Below are 12,690 nucleotides of genomic sequence, written 5' to 3' on the forward strand. Positions count from 1 at the left end.
TAGCCTGAAATTCCCAAGATTAAAGAATCAGGTTACCTCTGCAATCTTTGTTGAATGAAATAAAGAAAAGAACATTCTGGCATTGCAAGACCTTTAGTTGAAAAAAATTGTAGTCTCCTTTTCTAATGAATTTTCAAATCTAATCTAATACCTAATGTTTTAGAAATGTGTGTGTTTCAATTGCTTTATGACTGCCTTTACAACCAGAATATACAAGTATTTAATATCCATTGCTTTTAATCCATGTACTCTGTCATGAATGTTGACAGACACCTGCCCAGCTCATACATAATAGTCAGTGTTATGACTGTATGAAGGGGAAGCCTTTGGATATGCAATTAAGCAATGAGAGATCCACCCTCGCTCAGAGACAGAATTAACACCCTTATAAAATAAATGAAAAAGGGCTGCTTTCATTTCTCATTATCTGGAAAAAGAGACAAAGCACAGCCTGTAAGAAACATCCTCCATAAACTCCAAATCTTACAACTGGCCATGGACCTCCAGGCCTTCAGCTCCAAAAGGTAAATCTGTAAGATTTCTAAATTCCTTAAGGTCTGGTTATAGCAGAGGTACAAACTAATACTGAATTTGGTATCAGGAGTGGGATGTTTCCCTACTAACTTAAAATATGTGAAAGCTGCTTTGGAGTTATGTAGGGACCGGGCAAATATGCCCAAATACGTTGGGGAAAGTATCTTCATAGCCACAAATGGACCTTGGTGGCTTGGCAGAAGGAGAAGTTACAGAAGACATGTCCCTGTTCTACTAGATTACACCAGAATGTGGCTGGAAATAGAGATGAGATAGTTGCTGCTATGGTAAACTCTCAGAAATTTGGAAACAAAAAAAAAAAAAAAAAAAAAGGCTGTGTTTGTTACAAAGTTGCAATGACCTTGACTGAGTTCCAAGTGCTACTGTTCTGGGGAAGCCAGGGTTTGTGGGTGATGAGACAGGCTAGTTGACAAAGAGGGATCTGTTCCATTCCACCCTGTTCTAGTGTGTTTGAAAACACGGAGCAGTTAGCTATAGAGAATCAGCCATCGGCTTGCAGCTCCAATCAGGATGTTCTCATGGTGGCCGTGTGAGTTGAGCACGTTTGCTTCTGTGCGTTTACCTGCTTTGCACTACAAGGATTACATAAGATAAAACACACAGAAAACTAAGCACAGTGACAGCAAAGCACATCTGTACCCAAGCCAGCATTAGGTACATCTGCTGCTGTGCTCTCTGTCAAGTGTCTGTTTTTCCTCCATATCCTATGGCTGTGGAAAAGATTATTTATTACCTAAGCAAAAAGACTTCATTTTTTAAATTCTCACTTATGTGTATGTGTGTGTACCTGAGTGTATCTCTACATAGCACATGTGTGTGGTATCTGTGGAAACCAGGCAAGAGGATGCTGGATCCCTTGGACTGGAGTTATAAGTGGTTGTGAGCAGCTATCTGGGTGCTGGGAACTGAATCTCAGTTCTCTGAAAGGGAAGCCAGTGCTCTTAACCATGGAGCAATCTCTTCAGCCTGCTCTGAGATCTCAATTCCACTATTTTTGTTCTATCTTGTTTGAGATTATGTCTCATGTACTCCCGGCTGGTTTCAAAATCACTGAATAGCTAAGGACAACCTTAGTGACTGGCCCTCCAGTTTCCATTTCCAGAGGGTTCAGATTACAAACATGCAGTAACACACTAGCTCTGAATTCCAGTTTTTAATGAAGAGCATACTGAGAGGGTGAGGAAGACCCGCAGAGAGATGGCTTGCTTCCAGCGAGCTTGCACAATGGCCAAGAGCAATATCTAAATCGTGAATAAGTAAGGCTACCAAGCTGAAATGACTGGGAGAAATATGACTTTTCAGTAAAGTAAGTGAAAGAGGAATTGGCCCCAATTAAATTAAATGATAATCTAATTAAATTAAGTGGTAATCTGTACATTAAGAAAGTAACTGCATGGTAGAATATTTCAAAAAAAACAAATTGTATCCTCCAGGTCAACGACACTGCTTATCTTTGTTCTGCAGTTATTTTTTTGCTTTTCTTCTCCCAATTTTAGCATTTGCTAAATGAAGTGGTAAATTATACAAAAGCATAAATGTGTCTTTTTCCTCCTATAGCACCCAGGGGAGAGGCTTAATCCGTCCTCACAGGCCCAGCATCCTTCACTACAGTGAAGGTTCAAGGTCCAACTCTTGTTCAAATGTACCCCCGCTGTAAAATACTAGATAACAAAACTTTCTCTTGTCCTCTGCTGAGGAAAAGCATCAAAGAATTAGATTCTTAATCTCCCAGATTCTAGCTTAAATTCATGAGAGATTTGTGTGCCCAATAATGACTCAAACAAAACAAAATGAACAAACAAACAAACAGCCAAGGGCCAAAATGATTAAGAAATTAAAGATAGCAATGTCCTCTACTTTATGCTTTCAGTGAAACATTTTGAAAATTCGTTTCCTCTAACCAACAGTGCAGTAATGAAGGGATGTTTGTACTATGAAGTCAAAGTATGATTAATTTTAGAATACATCCATATTAAAAATGCCTTAGAATTAATAAAATTACCCCCAGAACTATCGGGTTAGTGTGCAGTAATTAAAGAGAAAATGAGCATGTAAAATCTACAGGATAAAATCGTGATGTATAACATCCATAAGAATTAACAACTTGCAAGAGAATAGCTAATTTCTTTAAAGAGTTTCAGTTTATTAGAAAATGGAAGCACGGAACAACTTGGTTCATTTCCTATTGACCCATTTTAGGAAAAAGCAAATTGGTTATTAGAAAGTTAAAAGAGAAGCAGAAGAAATAATCTATCTTAATTGATCATTAATTAACGTCTACCAGTTTTTCTAGCTAGATATTTGCAATAAATTATTAATATTGAAATGGCTTCAACAGTTTTACCAAGTGTTTGACATAAGTTATCTTAATGGTACATGAAAGCCTTCTTGTTACCTGTCTGAAATGAATAACTTTACCCTTACAAGCATAAATATCATGACCATAACAACAGATCCAGACACGTTGCCTCATTTTTTAAAAACAAATTACTCTGGTATCAGACATTGCTCATAGTACAATGAAACCTTTTTGTATTAATCTTGTTAGCTTAAAGGCTGCAGGGTAGCCCCGGGAAGAAACAGAGGGTCTCAGAATCATTTAGTTCACGATGTAGGATTTCACCAAGTCTATAGGAGAATGGGGTTGTGGGGTAGGGGTTGAAAGGCTTTTTATTATACTTTACATCTGAAAAATTAAAGTCTTGTAATCGAGCACATGAGAGGCTGTCTAGTTATTCCTCCAACAATGCCCCCTTTCTATTCCAAGCTGAAGATGAATTCAACAGCGCTGAGCCTGCCTGGGCTTTGAAGAAACAGATGCGACTATTGTTCAAGATCTGCCTTGAAAGGGAAAGCTTTGCTCGGATCCCAAAAATTGTTGCCACTGTCAGGAAGGGAAAAAAAAAATATTGTGTCAGCGGACGAGTGAATACATTAATTCTATGATAGGAGATGCTGAACCATACCATAGTCACAGACAGCATCTCCTGTGTGTATCCTGACCTGCGATATTCAGCTGATCAAAGAATGTCATATAAACTCATAGGTATGCAAGACAGAAGTGAAGCAATATAACAGATGCTACACAAGGAACATCTTTCCCTTCTCTCTCGTTCCTTCTTATTTAACTCTCTGTGACCTCCAACCACAGCTGGAAAGAGATACCACAGTAAAGCCGCCCCACCCCCCACCCCAGATTACACGTATACCTGAGAGGACAGAAGGCAATGGTCTTAGGGAGGTGCAGAACGCCAGGGAAGCCATTACCTAACAATCCATGCCCACTAGTTGATCTGCCATCCAAAGGGTCACATCCACACAAATCCTGAGATGTTCCCTTGAGATATAGTGATGCCATTTGAAGATACCACATCACTACTTCCAATAGATAACAAAGCTAACAATTTATCATATTTATAAAGATCATTAGGATAAAATAATGTGTCCCGGTAGCGTACAAATACACATACACACACACTAAATGTGGGGAAAAAAATCCTTTCAAAAATTTGCCTTGAACCAAGAGTCCTGTTAAACAAAGGCCAACCAAGCTCACTTCAACAAAGATACTGGACTTTGGGGAAGAAAATCTTTTATCAAAGAGATCTCTGATCTTTTCCTTATAATGTTTATTTACCATTTGGGAGTATGGCAAATTTGTAGATGCATGTTTGGCTCGGCACTTTCAAATGTGTGTCAGGGGTATGATTATCATGGAAGGTCCCCCTTAGGAAGTGTCCCGTATAGCTTGCTTGTGGTGAGGGAGCTCTGGCAATTTCCACAACAGCAAATGAGACTCTAATACTGAGATATTGTAGGGGCATGAAGCAATAAAAGTCCATATCTGATGACCATGTTCTCCAGCTTGCAGAAACATCCGTTCCAAAGGTTGGAATCAGGACTACAGGTGATGAAAAGTCCCATGCTGATATTAGATGCCCTTTTGCTCTTGGGCTACTTATTTCGACTGGAAATTTTCTTTTCGTGAATGTTATAAGAAACAAGTGGTCACCTTCCTGTATGTAGAGAGAGTTTGAAGAAATGAAATTGCCATGTATGAAGTGGAGTAAATTGGTAGGAAGAAATTAGAAAAGTGAGCTGCTGAGAGACAAGTTTTCATTTAGCGGTATAACATCGCTTCAACTGCTAACGGGGCCATAACTGCAGAGTGAAGCTTACTCACAGCTCAGTCAGCAGCTCCAAGAGGAGATAAAGCTATGCTTTTCCTACTCTTTGTTGTGTGTTCTGAACCCCCAACCCTATTCCCTCCCATGGTGGATAAGTGAGCGAATCCAGCTTTCTGGGTACTGAAATGGCAAGAACCATTTTGCAATTCAAAAGATTCAGATCCCTTTGAGTCAGTGATTTTGAAAGTTGGGCTCTCTTTTTAAGTCCATTGACCATCGCAACAATAGGCATTAGACATGACGAGCCACTGAGTACATCTGTCACACTGACCCACTAAGAAGGGCAGATTTGTTTTGGTGGAAGGGATTTTGCAACCTGGAAAATTCTTTTTATCTTTCTGTTTAAAACAATACTAATTATTCTATCACGGTGTTTGATATATAATATTAAACTGTACTGCCATATAAAAAAATAAGTACAACTTTAAGAAATTTAAAAATAAATACAGACCCTAAGTTTGAGAGAAAAGTACTTAACAGCCATTTGAACACAACTGGCCAGTGAAGTTTAGATAGAGCTCAAAACATATTTTGAATCTTTTACACTTCTGAATGTGAACTAGGAAGGACAGAGATGGGTGATCTATTCCACGTGTTTAATAACAGGAGGTGCACTGGGTCTGGTGTGTAATTACTCATCACACACTGTTAGCCTTACTGTGGTACCTATCAACACAGCAAGTACTTCCTACCATTACTATGGGGCCCTGCCTGACCTGTTTGGACATTCATACCACAGCAAATGCAAAGCCAAAACCAACAATGTCACAAGGTCCAGTGTTCCCTCTCGCTGACAGCTGAAGTAATGGGTTTATGTTCTTTGTCACCGACACAGAGCCTGCTTAACCAGCCTCCCACGTTCTTATACAAGGTGGTGGCACATTCTCCCAATTTTATATTTACCAGAAAGTACCAGGAAAGGTACCTTTCAAGACCCTGCTTTGCTCTTTCCAATGAGAAGGTCTCACTGATAGACTGGCTTAAAACGGCACGTGGAGCTGGAAAACAAAATGCTGTACCAAGATGGTAGCAACTGTGGTCGGAAGCCAGCTTAGTGTTCACTTTGCAGTTGCAATAAAAGCTAATCCTTTACAACCTTAAAACAAACTCTTATTTTTCTAAAAATCGCCTTCGGTTTTTTATTTTAATTGGTCAAACGGTTGACTTGTAATAGAAATTCAAAAGCTTTAGGCATCTTCGGAAGAGAGGGGACAGGCGGTCATTGAGATGTTTTGGACGGTAACAGTTCCACTTCATGTGGAGGTTTGCAAGCTTTTCATTCTGCACTTATCTCACTTAGATCTCCAGTTTGTGTAGCTTCTCTGGTGTTTTCTTCTTGAGGCTGGCTCTAAAACAAAGAGTACATCAGCTATGTGTTTCAAGAGGCACTCTAGACAAGTATTTGTGCAGGCTTTACATTTCTCAAACACCTGCACCTAGACGGGGCACCCCCAACAAGTCTGGGGAGCAGAAGGGAGAACTCTTAGTTCTACTTTATACATTAATTACCTGGAGCTCAGAGGTGTGAAATGACCCATCAAATGGATATTAGGTAGCTGGGCTAACACCATACTGAAACCCTCTCTCCTGCATTGGGTTACTTCTGACTATTAGTTTCCATTGTTAATTTGACACAACTAGAGTCCCATGGGAAGTGAGTCTGGGGGATTGTGTAGATCAAGATAGCCTGTGGGCATGTCTGGGGATGTGTGAGGGAGAGGGTGTCTGTCTTGATTACTTCATTGATGCAGGAGGGCTCTGCCTAAAAGTGGAGGGCACCATTTACCCAGTCTTGGATCCTGAATTATTTAAGAGAAGACACAAGCTGAGCAGTAAGTACCCATGCATTTGTTTCTCTGCTCTTCCCCTGGGATGTGACATGGCTAGCTGCCTTGTCCCACAGCCAGGAATTGGATGCTAAAATGAACCCTTTCTCCTGTAAGTTGCTTTTTGTCAAAGTATTTGCTCACAAAAACAAACCTCGCATCCCCTGAGATGAAGCAGGTCATGTTGTAACATTAAAAGCCCTCAGAGCCACGAGCTCAAAACAAAGAATGGGTCCCCATACGTGCAGCTCAAGATAACTCTTGAGTTCTCCCATTCTGAAACCTGGGATAGCACACTGATTCACATTCTGGACACTTGCCTGTCATTGGGACAAGGACAAAGGAAAACTGCAACAAAGAGTTACACAGCCCTCCCTGCTCTTCCAGCTGTTTCTTTGGCCTCTTCTGTGCATGGTTCATCAGCTAAAATCTCACGGGACATCTGCCTCCAAAAAGGGAACCCTCTGAGAAAGCAGAACAAACTGGAATCCTTTTTAAATGTTGCTATTTATAAAACAGACAGGAAATGCTCACTCTACTCTAGCTCCTATGGGCTGTTGCAAACTGCAGGAGCAAACCCGGTTCCGTGGAGGGAGAATCCGAAGCTCACATTCAGGATCTTGAGTGACATGCCGTAGCTCCTACCTTGAAAGGATTTGTGCTTCCTGTCTTGACGTGTTCTGAACTCAAAACCTATGAGCTAAGCAAGAAAAAACATCTGCCCACGAGTCCAGTATGCAATGGAGATGTGTTTGTGGATCAGCTTAGGCTCTGTTCCCTTCTAGAAAGGAGAAATCCGGGCTGGAGCTGTGAACTCTCATGGAGTAAATGTTTCAGAGGTCTTCTGTCCCCTGTGGGGAGAAGAATTTTCCTTGAAAGGGGACTCTGTAGTCCATCATTCTCCATAATTCTCAATTCTACCGTCTGGAAAAGGCTTCCTTTTCTGTTTTGCCCCAAATGGATATGTGTTCTTCTGTGTGTGTGAGTGTGTGTGTGTGTGAGTGTGTGTGTGTGTGTGTGTGTGTGTGTGTGTGTGTGTGTATGTGTGTGTGTGCGTGTGTGTATGAAAAAGNGTGTGTGTGTGTGTGTGTGTGTGTGTGTGTGTGTGTGTGTATGTGTGTGTGTGCGTGTGTGTATGAAAAAGGGAGAGAGACAGTGTTTGTGTGTGTGTGTGTGCGTGCATATTTTGATATGAGCATAGAATGTTAAGAATTCCAAGACCAATCAGCCACTTGACATGGTTGCCGGGAACAGGACTCTAATTCTCTGCAGTACAGCACATACTCTTAACACTAAATTGTCTCTCCTGGCCACAAGCTTGACATTTTTATATCAAGCTAAACATCTTAGCCAACTGTCCACTAGCACAGAGAGCCTTGTGGCTTCCAGTAAAAGTGTATCAGAACACACAATCAATAATCAACAAACAAACAAACAAAAACAAGGGATCATTGTACGTAAATGCCAGTGGAAGTAACGTCAGAATAATGTCCTTAATAACTACAGATACCAGGACGACAGACACAGAACATTTATGAAGAGATTTATATAAATAAAATATATATTATTTAATGTATTTATTATATTATTATACATTATATAATAAATAATACAATATATAAACTAAAAATACTATATACATATATATAAAGTCAGAAATTAGTCATCAAGTCTAGAGATTTCAAAATGGTTAGTGAAGTCTGGGTGTGGTGATACAAGCCTGAAATCCCAATACTCAGGAGTTTGAGGCAGGGCGATGGGGAGTTCCAAGCCAGCCTGGGCTACATTAACAAGAGCATTCTCACCGCTCTCCTAAAAACTATCTAGGAAGGTTTTAAGAAGCAACAAAAATTATTTTGCTATACATACATAGCTCAACTTCTGATATAAACTCAATAGTTTTAAGAAGGAATTAGACCCAGATAAAGATAAGTTTAAGCCTTTGTGGAAAACCTGAACACTTTATAAAAACATATCTTCAACGTGTGTGTGTGTGTGTGTGTGTGTGTGTGTGTGTGTGTGTGTGTGTTTTGGGGCCAGCAAGAGACCTCAGCAAGAAAAGATGTTGCTCTGGAAACCCAATGGCTTGAGATCTATCCCCAGAGACCATTTCTTTAAATGTTGGTTTGCACTGGGACACACTTGTCATCCCAGCACTCCCGCAGTGAGATAGAAGGCAGAAATGAGAATTACCCAGGAGCTCTCTGGACAGCTACCCTGGAGAGCCAAGCACAGCAGAGACAAGAGAAACCTTCCATCAAAAACAAGCTGGAGGCAAAGAACTCCTGAAAAGCTGTCCTGTCTTTCTCACAAGGACACTGAGATACACACTCACCTGCACACACATACACAGTAATAATAATAATATTAATGAAATGAAAAAGAAATATTCACTCACCTAAATGTATAATTCCCCTCTAAATTCAGTCCACTTCCAAGATAAATTCCAATGAGTTTCTTTTTTATCAAATTCATTCAGTGAGGAGGACGTGTTTGCTTCAGCAGAGGTCTGAGAACCCACCCTATGGGTGTCAGCTCTCTGCTTCCATCATGTGGGTCCCCTGGGTCAAACTCCAGCCACTGGGGGTGGGGGCAAGTCCCCTAGCCCCCTGAGCCATTTCATTGGTTCTCTAGTTGTTGTCTATTTTGTTCCTTCTAAACCTGAGGAGCTGGGTCAAAATCTTATATAAAAGAGCCTGGGACCCAAAATAGCTAATGCACTCTGGAAGGGAAAGGGGTGATGTGTGTCTATAGAGAGAGTATTTCTACAGCCAAATGAGCGAGAGAGGAATTTATCCTTTGCCCGATTCACAATAGCAATATGGCTTAAGAGAATGTTACCCAGACAAGGTAACCGATGTCCCGGAAACTAGAAGCTGCTGGGAGATGCTATGAGGAGCAGGATGGGGGAAGAATTTGAGGTACTAGGTTTGGTTCCATAGCAGGGTTCCTTCTGCTACCCATGAATGAATCCAGATGTAGTGGGAGGCTGTGATGTACTGAAATCAGCAGTTTCCCCAAGATTCTATGCAAATATTAATGCAATATTTTAAATCCTTGGATCCTTGTTGACTTTTGGGTGTCAACCATGTATTAAACATAAACTTACACAGTCACAGAGCACACAGTCCCTGGTGAGGTGACGGTAACTCCTATTAAAATCGTAAGCATTGTTTGTAGTAAGTGCAGTTAATGAAAGAGATATTATCATTCATTTAAAAAAAGTAAAACTTTATCCTCTGCGTCCAATGTTTTACATGTTCCTTTCCTTCTGAAATATGTCTTACTCAGGTAAACCTCAAAATGTACGCCAATGTAAAATACTTTATGCACGAGGTTTTTAATTGCTCGGCATGATGTATTTCCTTGCAATATATTCATCTTCCACACCATGTTACTTTACCGAATGGATAAATCCCTTCTCTCCTGATTCTTTATGTCTCACTGAGTAAATATCACTTACACTCCAATGCAGCAGGGTTCCACCTCCGTCCCACATCTGGTTTTCATTTTATAAGCATTAAACTCCCGGTTCGTTGCTTATAGCAACATCAACACGGATGACCTTAATTGTCCTTTTGGTCCAGACGTCTTTTCATGGCCTGGAGCAATGCAGCTCTGTCCTCCTTTTGTTGGATGGGAAAAGGTGATCCTGAAATCCTGAGATTAACACAAGGAAGTAGAAAGTCACTTTCAGGAGAGGGGATGTAAGCTGAGGGACTTGATTATGAGCTGCTCAGGTCACCCAGGGACGAGCACTGATCCGAGGCAAACTCTGCTAATTCATCTCACTGACTTGTGCTCTCCATGGGAGAGCAACCTGGTTAGGAGGCCCCTGGATTTCCTCAGGAGAGTATGTAAGGGTAGGTCACATTCACAGCGACACCTTCTGTATGTCTCAACAGTTTCCTCACTCATAGACAACACATCCTCTTGTGAACGCCTCTGGGCAGCTGCTGCCCCAGGATTCCCAAGCTGCGGTCCACACAGCCAGCTGTTCAGAACCAAGCATTACAGCGTGGTGCCCAGGCTTTCAAATTAGAGAAGAGAGTGTTAGACATGGATCAATGTCAGGTCAAGTTTTGGTAGCCCCAAAACTGTATCATTATTTGGCCAAGGAAACACTTTTGCAAAACCCACATGTTATCCCCAACTTCTGCAGGGATGTTTCCTGAGTCAGAATAGGAGAGTGGGGAAGTGATGGAGATGATGGAGATGATGGAGATGATGGAGATGGAAGAATGGGAAGGAACTCTCCTCTCAGGGTCTGTGAGGCCTTGGACCAGTAAAGGGGCAGGGATTCTGTGCAATCAGCATCTTCCATGGCAATCATTAACAGAAATCATAAATAAAATATAGAAATAGTATTCCATTCACATATTGACATTTGATGTTAAAGTTACAATGGTCCAGACTTATGGCTTTAATGTGAATGACCTTGGATAACAATTAACTGGATTCTTTCCTGATGCGGCCTTTCCGATCTCAGACAAAAATTTTAACTTTATTTACTGTTCATACATCCTACCCTCCTGCATCCTGTGGGTGAAATTTCTACCTTATCCAGTGTGCTTCTACAAACGTAGTTTTTGCCTATGGGGTAAGACTGCTTTGGAGATCAGCCGACCCTTTTACAGGGGTCACCTAAGACCATCGGAAGATACAGACACTTACATTAAGATTCATAACAGTGGCAAAATTACAATTATGAAGTAGCAACAAAAGTAATTTTACGGTTGGAGGAGGGGTCGCCACAATGTAAAGAACTGTATTAGGGTCGCAACATTAGGAAGGTTGAGAATCGCTGTTTTACCAGGTGTCCCTTGGTTAGTTATCTCATTTAGGCTCTCGGCAACACCTAAAGATGGTAACTAAGGGCCTGGTGAGACAGTTCAGCAGGTAAAGGCTCTTCTCCTGCAAGTCTGGGGTTTCATCCCTGGAACCCACTAAGCAGAGAGAATCAACTCCACACAGTAACCAACCATACCAGATCAGAACTAAGGCCCACTCATGAGAGGGGACCCATGACACTGATCAGGTGGCAGAGAACCTGAGACTGGATAGACCAGGGAGCTCGGGGGAAAGGAATGTAGCAATAAAGTGACTTCCAATGACATTTGGCTATACTCAGATCAATACCTCACTCAGCGCCCCCTCAGAAATGCTTTCTCCTGCTGCAAGTGGGCGATGTGCAGAGAGTGAGAGACCTTGGACCATTTAACCTTAAAAGGGATGTGACCATCAAGTCCCTGCCCTCGGGACTCAGGGAACGTTGCAGAAGAGGAGTCAGAGAGATTGTAAGAGCCAGAGGGGATGAAAAAAGGACCTTCTAGACAGAACAGGGCTGACACACATATGAACTCACAGAGACTGTGATGTTACTAGCTGCCCGAGTACCTGCCTTGACCTAACCAAAACAATGGACTGTAACTAGGAACTATAAACTGAATTAACCCTTTTCTTCCCAGAGTTGCTCTTTTGTTAGCGTATGTGGTATTGTTTGGGAAAGTTCTGTGTTATGGTAAATATTTAATATTAAATGGGGGTTTCTACCCAGTCTTAGATCATTCAATTCTCTGATAAAAGACACACAACCTTTATATTTATAATAAGCCTTTAAAGCGCTATCGCTGGGTAGGCATTTACCCTCTAAGCTATTATGTCTACTTCCCTATCAATAACCCTGAGTTATAACTTGCTGTGGTCCGCCTGGGCTGCTCTTACGCTAATTGGTCTGCCCCCATGGCCGTGTTTTCATGATTTACTTATCCCATGGTGTCTTTTTCTCTCTCCACCTTCCTTCTCTTCTCCTTTTCTGGTCCTACCTCTGATCCCAAGCCCAGTAACTGAAGCCCCGCCCACTTCTCTTCCGCCCAGCTATAGGCTATCGGCATCTTTATTCAACCAATAGCCTTAAATTAAGGAGCTAGGTCACATGGCATCACTTGGTGGGTGTGCGAGAGAATTTCTTTGTCCCTAGGGGGCAACCAGATCTTGGGGGACTGTATTTCGCATTACAATACATAACAACAGACCAAACCTGAACAGCTCTGGAACTTTTGGGAGATGAGGCCTTGAGGGAGGAATCTATTATTGGGGGGAAAGGGAAAAGGGTGAGCTTG

The 12,690-nt window shown here is 41.5% G+C and overlaps 1 long non-coding RNA gene across 1 annotated transcript; it reads right to left on the minus strand.

Annotated features, from left to right (window-relative positions):
• Positions 1-3,159: 3,159 nt before the first annotated feature.
• LOC110302887 lies at positions 3,160-12,409 on the minus strand. Its single transcript, XR_002378876.2, has 3 exons — positions 12,394-12,409; positions 10,032-10,228; positions 3,160-3,439 (listed from the first exon to the last, which is right to left on the minus strand). It is a non-coding gene; the product is annotated as an uncharacterized LOC110302887 (long non-coding RNA).
• Between the last annotated feature and the right edge of the window lie 281 nt (positions 12,410-12,690).

Source organism: Mus caroli, chromosome 10, assembly GCF_900094665.2.
Source record: "Mus caroli chromosome 10, CAROLI_EIJ_v1.1, whole genome shotgun sequence".
Lineage (NCBI taxonomy): Eukaryota > Metazoa > Chordata > Mammalia > Rodentia > Muridae > Mus > Mus caroli.